Source organism: Dipteris shenzhenensis, chromosome 7 (genome assembly GCF_047967505.1).
Source record: "Dipteris shenzhenensis isolate YYH24624 ecotype China chromosome 7, Dip_SZ_1.0, whole genome shotgun sequence".
Taxonomy (NCBI): Eukaryota; Viridiplantae; Streptophyta; class Polypodiopsida; order Gleicheniales; family Dipteridaceae; genus Dipteris; species Dipteris shenzhenensis.
The window spans coordinates 5,801,470-5,809,162 of NC_141602.1; positions in this window are offsets into that span (position 1 = coordinate 5,801,470).

Sequence of the window (7,693 nt, forward strand, 5' to 3'; positions counted from 1 at the left end):
TGTGCACACATAAGCACACAGTCAAGTAGACAATACAAAATCACATACACACAATCAAGTACATAGAGAAGTCTAATATTTAAAAACAAAGCATTTATTATGTACAATGATGAAAATCTCTCTCTCTCTAAATTAAAAAGCACACACATGCATGTGGTGCTTACAATGAACTTGTAGTTTTCCAACTTGTGGTAGAGGTGGGAAGATTAGGTTTAATTGTAAAAGGATTGCTCCTCCACTTAGAAAAGTCCCAAAATATGGGTGAAGGTATATAGTTTGTAAGGCCTTGGTTTATGACGATTGACATTCTCTCATCGGTCCAATACCGCAGTTAATCACTCTCTAAGAGGGATCTATCATGAATTATGACACTTGCTTGAGGGATCTATCATGAATTATGACACTTGCTTGTTTAAGTCTCGAAGGGCCACTAAGAGACCTCCCCACGAGGCCACTACGGCTGAAATTTCAGCATTGGGAAGAAGAGACCTCCCCACGAGGCCACTATGGCTGAAATTTCAGCATTGGGATGCTTGAAGCTAGCATGGCCGTAACAGGTTCCCATGGGCCATGAAGGCTTTGCCTCATCTCAAAGTGACATTTATGAGAGTTGAGAAAGGTTTGGTAGATTGCGTGGAACATGGAATCTCAAGAGACAATCCGTATGCTTGGGCACTGCAATTCCCTCCTCAAACGAGCTTGCTAGGCTGGTGATGCAGGGCTGGGAAAAATGCTATTGCAGCATCCGAACTAGCGAGCAACTAGCGTCCTAGCACACAGCTCTTTAAGGTGCAGTGAACAAATCAGGTCGACGATCTCATCACCAGCGCTTCCGACTGTGTTTGTAGCTCTCACTACGGAGGCAGTCTCAATTTTCTTCTATCCTACCATCAACCATGCTAAATAGGATAAAAAGCGATATGCAACAGGAATCGGTAAAATAGGCAATCTTGCACATACCGCTGAAAAATGCATAGTTCTCATATCGCATGTCGCAGGAATTAAAGATTTGCGCACGGCCTCCCATGGCCAATGGGCACCGCGTCGTCAAGCTCGTCCCGACGTCTGTCACACAAGCGCCACAATCACTCGTAGACAATCCGATGCATTGCGCTTCGACATACACTTGGTTCGGTGCGGTTCCCTCAGTGTCCGTCACATTAGTCTCCCCGTTCGCTACCGCTTTCTCAACTATTTCAATCGCTGTATTCAGATTGACGCCAAACTGGTCGCCCTGCTTGAAGAGCATAGTATTGCAGAGGATGTTTATAGTCGTATTATCGAAGCCTGATGCAGAAGGAAAGCACAGCAAGCTGGCGAGGATGCTGATAATGATGGAAAACCAGATTCGTGAGCCGTTGGAAATCATTTTGATGAGTAAGACGAAGGAAGGAATGGGAGATACGTCTACGACAAAAACAGATTTCCGTCGAATGTAATTCAATTCGCAGGCTGTGTCTTTGGATGGTGGAGGTGAATCGTTAAATGTTGTGAGTGCATGCCTCGTCAAACTCGCCAAACTTGCAGGTGTAGGGCTGACCCGAACGTCTCGCCGGCGCTGCCGACTTTAGTTTGGACAAACTTAACGCATAGAAGATGGACAACTCGCTTGCCGGCCAGCTGCATCAAATTTGCCTGCATGGGGATGAATCGTCCGCCAGGGTTGGTGGAGTCGAGCGTAGCTGTAAGCTTATGCTATGGAATGGTCTGTCCACTTAGGGTGGCACGTCTGAGGCGAACGGTCCACGGTCAGAGTTTCCTGGTTGGAAAGTCCAGGGAATTGGCTCACGGCCTCCGCAATTCCCTGGACTTTCCAACCAGGAAAGTCCAACTGACGTGGAGGGCGGTCTGGTTTTGCATAACTAGAGTTAAGAGAGAGAAGTGGTTGATGCAACTACGGTTAGGATGCAGACGGAGAAGACGGAGAACTGCTACGCTCGAAGATGTCTACACTCGAAGACCTCTGTTGTCAAAGAGATTTACAGAACTGCTACGGTCGAAGAGGTCTACAAAAGTACTACGATTGAAATGGCGAGATCGAAAATTTGATTATAGGAAAATTTTAGAAAGGAGTTGCGCGACAGAAAGTTGTCTTTCAAACAGAATCCATAAAAGATAATGCATGTAATATCCATCAAAGATTAGTTTTCAATATATGCAGCAAAGACAATCCATGAAATTCAAGTTCGATCACTAGAGTTAAACATTACTAGGACAAGTTGCAAATTATGTTCGAAACATGACAGAGAGTAGTTCCGCTACTAAATTTTTGTGTCCATTTCCTTCGATTTGCGCCATTGATCGAATCGTCACTGTGCCCACTCATTTTGACAATGCTTCTATTTTCACCTCCTTGTGTGATTTATTTGACCATTTCGGTGTCAATTTCGAGGAATAGAGCTTCTAGGAACTTTGGAGCCGTTTTTGGTCCACGATCGAGGGGATTTTGGGAGGTGAGTTGGAGTTCCATTGGTATTGGAGCTTCAGCTGGAGTGGATGGAGGTCTGCTTCGGGAGGAGTGTATTCAGGAGGGACAAGCTGGAAGGAGGGAATGTCGGACATGGCGTGGAGCAGGTGGAGCTCAACGATGGTGGGAGGGAGCTGCAAGGAAGACAGATCAGATGATTGATTGCATGCGCGTAGTGGGGAAGATGGTGATTAAGTGGGCATTGTTTGATGATTAGCTTGGCATGTCTGGTAGTTGAGGGCAAGTGCCGGTTAACTTGTAGTGAACAGTTGGAGAGGTATGCGTGATTAGGTTGGTTATTGGGGTTTGGTTTGGTTAGTGGCATAAGTGTCTCATTAAATATCATCGGGATTAATTTTTGCTATTAAAAGGTTGCAATTGAATGGCTGCTATTGCATCATGAGAGAGAGAGAGAGAGCGAGTTGATCAGAAATAATTCAAATATTATGGAGGATAGTCATGTAGGCAAGGTTAAGTATTCACTCATTATTCAGATATTGAGTGCAAAATATTTGACTTTTAAGCGCAACAGCTTTGGGATTACTAGGATTCAAGAGATTACAGAGTAGCTTGCAGTGATTGATGGTCGCCTCGGGTAATTTATGTTCCGGAGAAAAAGTTTGTAGAGGGCATGTTGATGGACAAACTTGATCAATTGGCAAGATAAACAATTTAGGACGTGCCTTGCTTCCCCATGACACTATTATCTCTATCATAGATTTTGGTGAAAATTATTCATTTTAAGAACAAGCTAAGATACAAAGTGCTCACTGGTACAACAAGCAAATAACAATTCTTGTGCATATCACGTACAATCATTTGCTTGATTCTTCTACGTCTAATGCCAATCTGCTTGTTGCCTGACTCACAGGAGTCCAGGTCAATACAGCGCACATACCATTTCTACATTTTAGATGATAGGGAACATGATACCTTATTTGTGCAGCATGCTTTTTTACTACATTGGGAATGGATGAAAAAGGAAAATCCCCATGCAAAAAATATAAAACAACATTGGGTATAGTCAAATGGTGCTGTCTCTCAATTTAAAGTAGCCCATGGATCCTACTTTGTCTCAAGGTTCAAATCCCTGACCGTTCTAGACATGATGTGGAATTTCTTTGGGTCTAACCATGGCAAGGGTGAACATGATGGATGTGGTGATGTTATTAAGCAAGCTCTGTTTAAACACCAATTAACATGCCCATGATGATGCTATAACATGGCTTACAACCAACGTCTCCATAGGCGTGCATTCAACATACAGTAAACAAAGCCTTAAGAATAATGTAGTACTACGCAGAGTGTTCAATGAAGTGAAAGTGTATGGAGTACAAAGGAGAAGTCGACACGATTGCAAGAAAATTAAAGGAGTTTGTGGTCTGCACAACATATTGGGCTTTTCAAACAACCAATTGATTAAAACAAGAAAACTTTCTTGTTTCTGCAGTGCGTGCATCATAGGGATCATGAGGATTGTGACAACATTGCAACTATAAAGACATGGGAGCAAGTTCAAGTTTTCCCTCTACGTTCAAATGGAGTGACAAACAATGACTCACCACATTTTGGGGAGAGTTTTGATGACCTCACTGACTGTCTGGAAGAGGGGGATAACTTTGCAGTTGTCGATGTCTCTGGGGAGAACAAAAAAGATGACCATACTTTTTGTTGTAGTGCACAAAATGGTTCAGCATTTGTTTTGAAAAATGTGAGACATGTGCCTAAGCTGACCAAGAGTCTTATTTCAACGGGTCAGCTAGATGAGGTTGGTTTTTAGACCATCTTTGGTTTTGGGAGTTAGAAAATTCAGAAGGGCTTTATGCTTTTGGCCAGGCTTCTTGTGGTCCATGCGAGCCAAGCCCTTGCAGATTGCTCAAACTAAGGGGTCTATGACTCGTATGCTATTTGTCTATGCAAAAAGGTCTTATCCTTTCGACTCTCCCATTCTGTAATAGTCAAGGTTGCGAGTGGCAAGAGGTGACCTGCACTGGCAAGGGTAGGATCTTGCCATTGCCCCATCTATCTCACCTGAGGGAGGCCTACAACCTCGACCCCTATCCCAACTCCCACTTTTGAGGGTCTCTAGAAGAATCTCTACTAGTAGGGACTCTAAGAACTCCACAATCACTGTGAGTAGTGAAATACTATCATCCACAAGGACCAAGGCTGTTGTAAGTGGGGAATTCACGGTTTCAAACCTGTCGTCACCATAGAAAACCGTGGTACCAAGATATGAAGAAAACCAAGTGCAGGCCAAGAAAGATAGGGCTTTGCTCCACAAGGGCTTGGGTAGGGCCATATGAGCCAAAATGGAATGAAACTCTTATGATGTTTGGGTTATGTAACGCATTTGAGTTTTTTTCACTTTGAATTTGAGCATTGTCTCTATGGGAAGCAAACTAAATCAGCCCATAAAATAAGGGGAAAGAAAGAGCTTGAAAAGCTTGATTTGGTGCATTCAAAGGTATGTGGTCCCATGCCTACACGATCATTAGGCGGGGCTGAATACTATGTGACATTCATTGATGATGCAACTAGGAAATTGTGGGCTTATGCTATGGCTTGGAAGAGCGATGTGTTCCACGTATTTTAGAAATGGCTGGCTTTGATTGAAAAACAGTCAGGTAGAACGTGTAAATGCCTATGGAGTGACAATGGTGGAGAGTATCTCCCTCATGACTTTTAGCATTTCTGTGATACATGTGGGATCAAGAGGGACCTCACGTCCCCTCATACTCTAGAGCAAAATCCAGTTGCAGAAAATATGAACCACACCATTCAGGAGGTTGCAATGATGCTTTCCAATGCAAGTCTTTCTGGTGGTTTTTGGGCTAAGGCAATGAAGATTGCAGTGCATGTGATCAATAGATCACCTAGTAAGAGTTTGGATGGTGGTATTCCTAAAGATGCATGGAGTGGCAAGAAGCCCTCTTACTCTCATTTACGTATATTTGGGTGTGAGGCATATGCACATGTGCCAAAAGAGCTTCAGAAGTCGATCCCAAGTCTAGGAAATGCATCTTTTTAGGTCATGGTGAAAGTGAAGAGATGGGCTATCGTCTCTGGGATCCAAAAGCAAAGAAGATCGTACAAAGCCAAGATGTGGTCTTCAATGAGAAGAAGATCTTAAGACACCCATGAGGAATGTGTAAATGAGGAGAATTACTTTTTAGGATGTGAATCCACATGCATATGTTAATAGAAAGCAAGCTGTCCATGCACCGAATGTGCAAGAAATGGTGCCACTGTTGAGATATCGAGCTCCACTCGCGATATGCCAGGGTGACTGTTGTGCATTTATGTCACCGACTTGTTAGCTAGAGATGCGGTTGGTACACCGCCCACGAATAATAGCTGGATGACAGCTATCCTTATCTACACTAGTTCGTGGCTCAGTTAGTATGCCACCTTAGTTAGTTGAGTTTGGTTTGAGACCCACATATAGGGTTCTTCTATTTCTTTGTACTTGAGTTTTTTTGGCTTACACAACTAAGAAGAGGAAAACTGTTTTCAGCCTCCACCTTTGTGTGTATTCCCCCAATTGTTTATGTGAGAAAGCTGCAAGTGAGACTCCTTCCCTCTCTCCCACTATCTTTACATGGTATCAGAGCCTTGTTCGTGGTAAGGAGCTCAAGAAAGCAAGCCAAGTTCGTGGTGTCCTGGTAAGAGGACCAGTGTTGCTTTCCTATTTCGAGTTTGGGAGCAAATCTCTGCAGGTAGCACAGCCAGAAGTGCAGGAGTGCACTATTTCAGATTGAGACGCCCTTCGCGGTGTGGCGAGAGCGCAGTATATGCTGCGGGACAGGGCAAAGCCCTAAGTGACTTTATTTTTCTGATTTGAGGCCGTTTCGGGGCCCGTTTTGAAGGCGGAAGTTCTTCGCAGGCACTCAAGAAAAGGCCCTGTTTTTTGCTGTGCGACCACTGCACGGCTAGTCGGTGGAAAGGTGCCGCAGAAATTGCATCGTATGCCTATGTACAGAGATATTGGGGGTTGCAGATTCATGCCTGTTGCCTGCTGATGCAAAATCGTCACTAGGAAGTGACTGTGTAGTGAAATACCACTTTCGTCAGTTTTGCAGATCTGCCCGTGTGAGGCAAAAGCTGTGTTCTTTGCAGTGACAGAATATTTTGCAGTGTTCTGTAATGGCATCTGATTCTCTTTCACAGATTGTCACTGAAAAGCTTGACAAGAACAACTTCCAGGCATGGAAGTTTAGAATGATGAATTTCTTGATGGGAAAAGGCTATTGGGAATTCATTATAGGAAATGAAGAAGAACCTATTCTTCCTAATGTTCCCAGTCAACAGGAAATGCAGGCATTCAAAGGATGGCATGAGAGAGCCAGGAAAGTTATGTACTAGCTGTCTATCAGCATTTTGGGCTCCATGATTGTGCATATTCAGGATGCAAGTACGCCAAAGGAGGCATGAGATACTTTGGCAAAAATGTACAGCACAAATACGCAAGCCAGGAAAATGCAACTCAAACAGGAGTTGCACAATGTGCAGAGAGAAAATTTGAGTATAAATGACTACCACATGAAAGTGAAGAAAATTGCAGATGCACTTGCTTCCATTGGGTCGCCAGTGGATGATGATGATTTGGTTTCTGTGACCTTGAATGGGAAAGGATTATGCACAGTTCCGGACATCCATTGCCATCCGTGAAAAATTTCCTGATTTTGAGGAGCTGATTGCTCTTCTAATTTCTGAAGAGCAGAGAAATGGTGGTGCATCTTCTTCAGCAGGAACTTCAAAAGAAACTGTCTTCTACTCAAATGCTGGCAGAGGTAGAGGCAGAGGTAGAGGAGGCCGATCTGCAGGCCGTGGTAGAAATCAAAATATGCAGCAAACGCAAGAAAACCAGTCCTATGTAAGAGGACGTGGTAACTCTAGAGGCAGGGGGAGCCAAAGAGGCCGTGGTGGATGGCAGAGAAGCCAAAATGCAAACAGCAATGTTGAATGCTACTATTGTGGCAAAATGGGTCATATGGCTAAGGACTGCTACAAAAAGCAGAATGACGTTATGAATGGAAAATTGTAGCAAGGCAATTATGCATCTTCTAGCAAGTAGGGTGATGACAGAAATGAGCATCTATTTATGGTGCAGCATATGACCAATTCAGTGACAAGTGCAGAAGAACAAAATGATGTGTGGTATGTTGACTCAGGTGCGTCAAACCACATGACAGGTCATGCAGAATGGATGCAAGATGTAAGGAA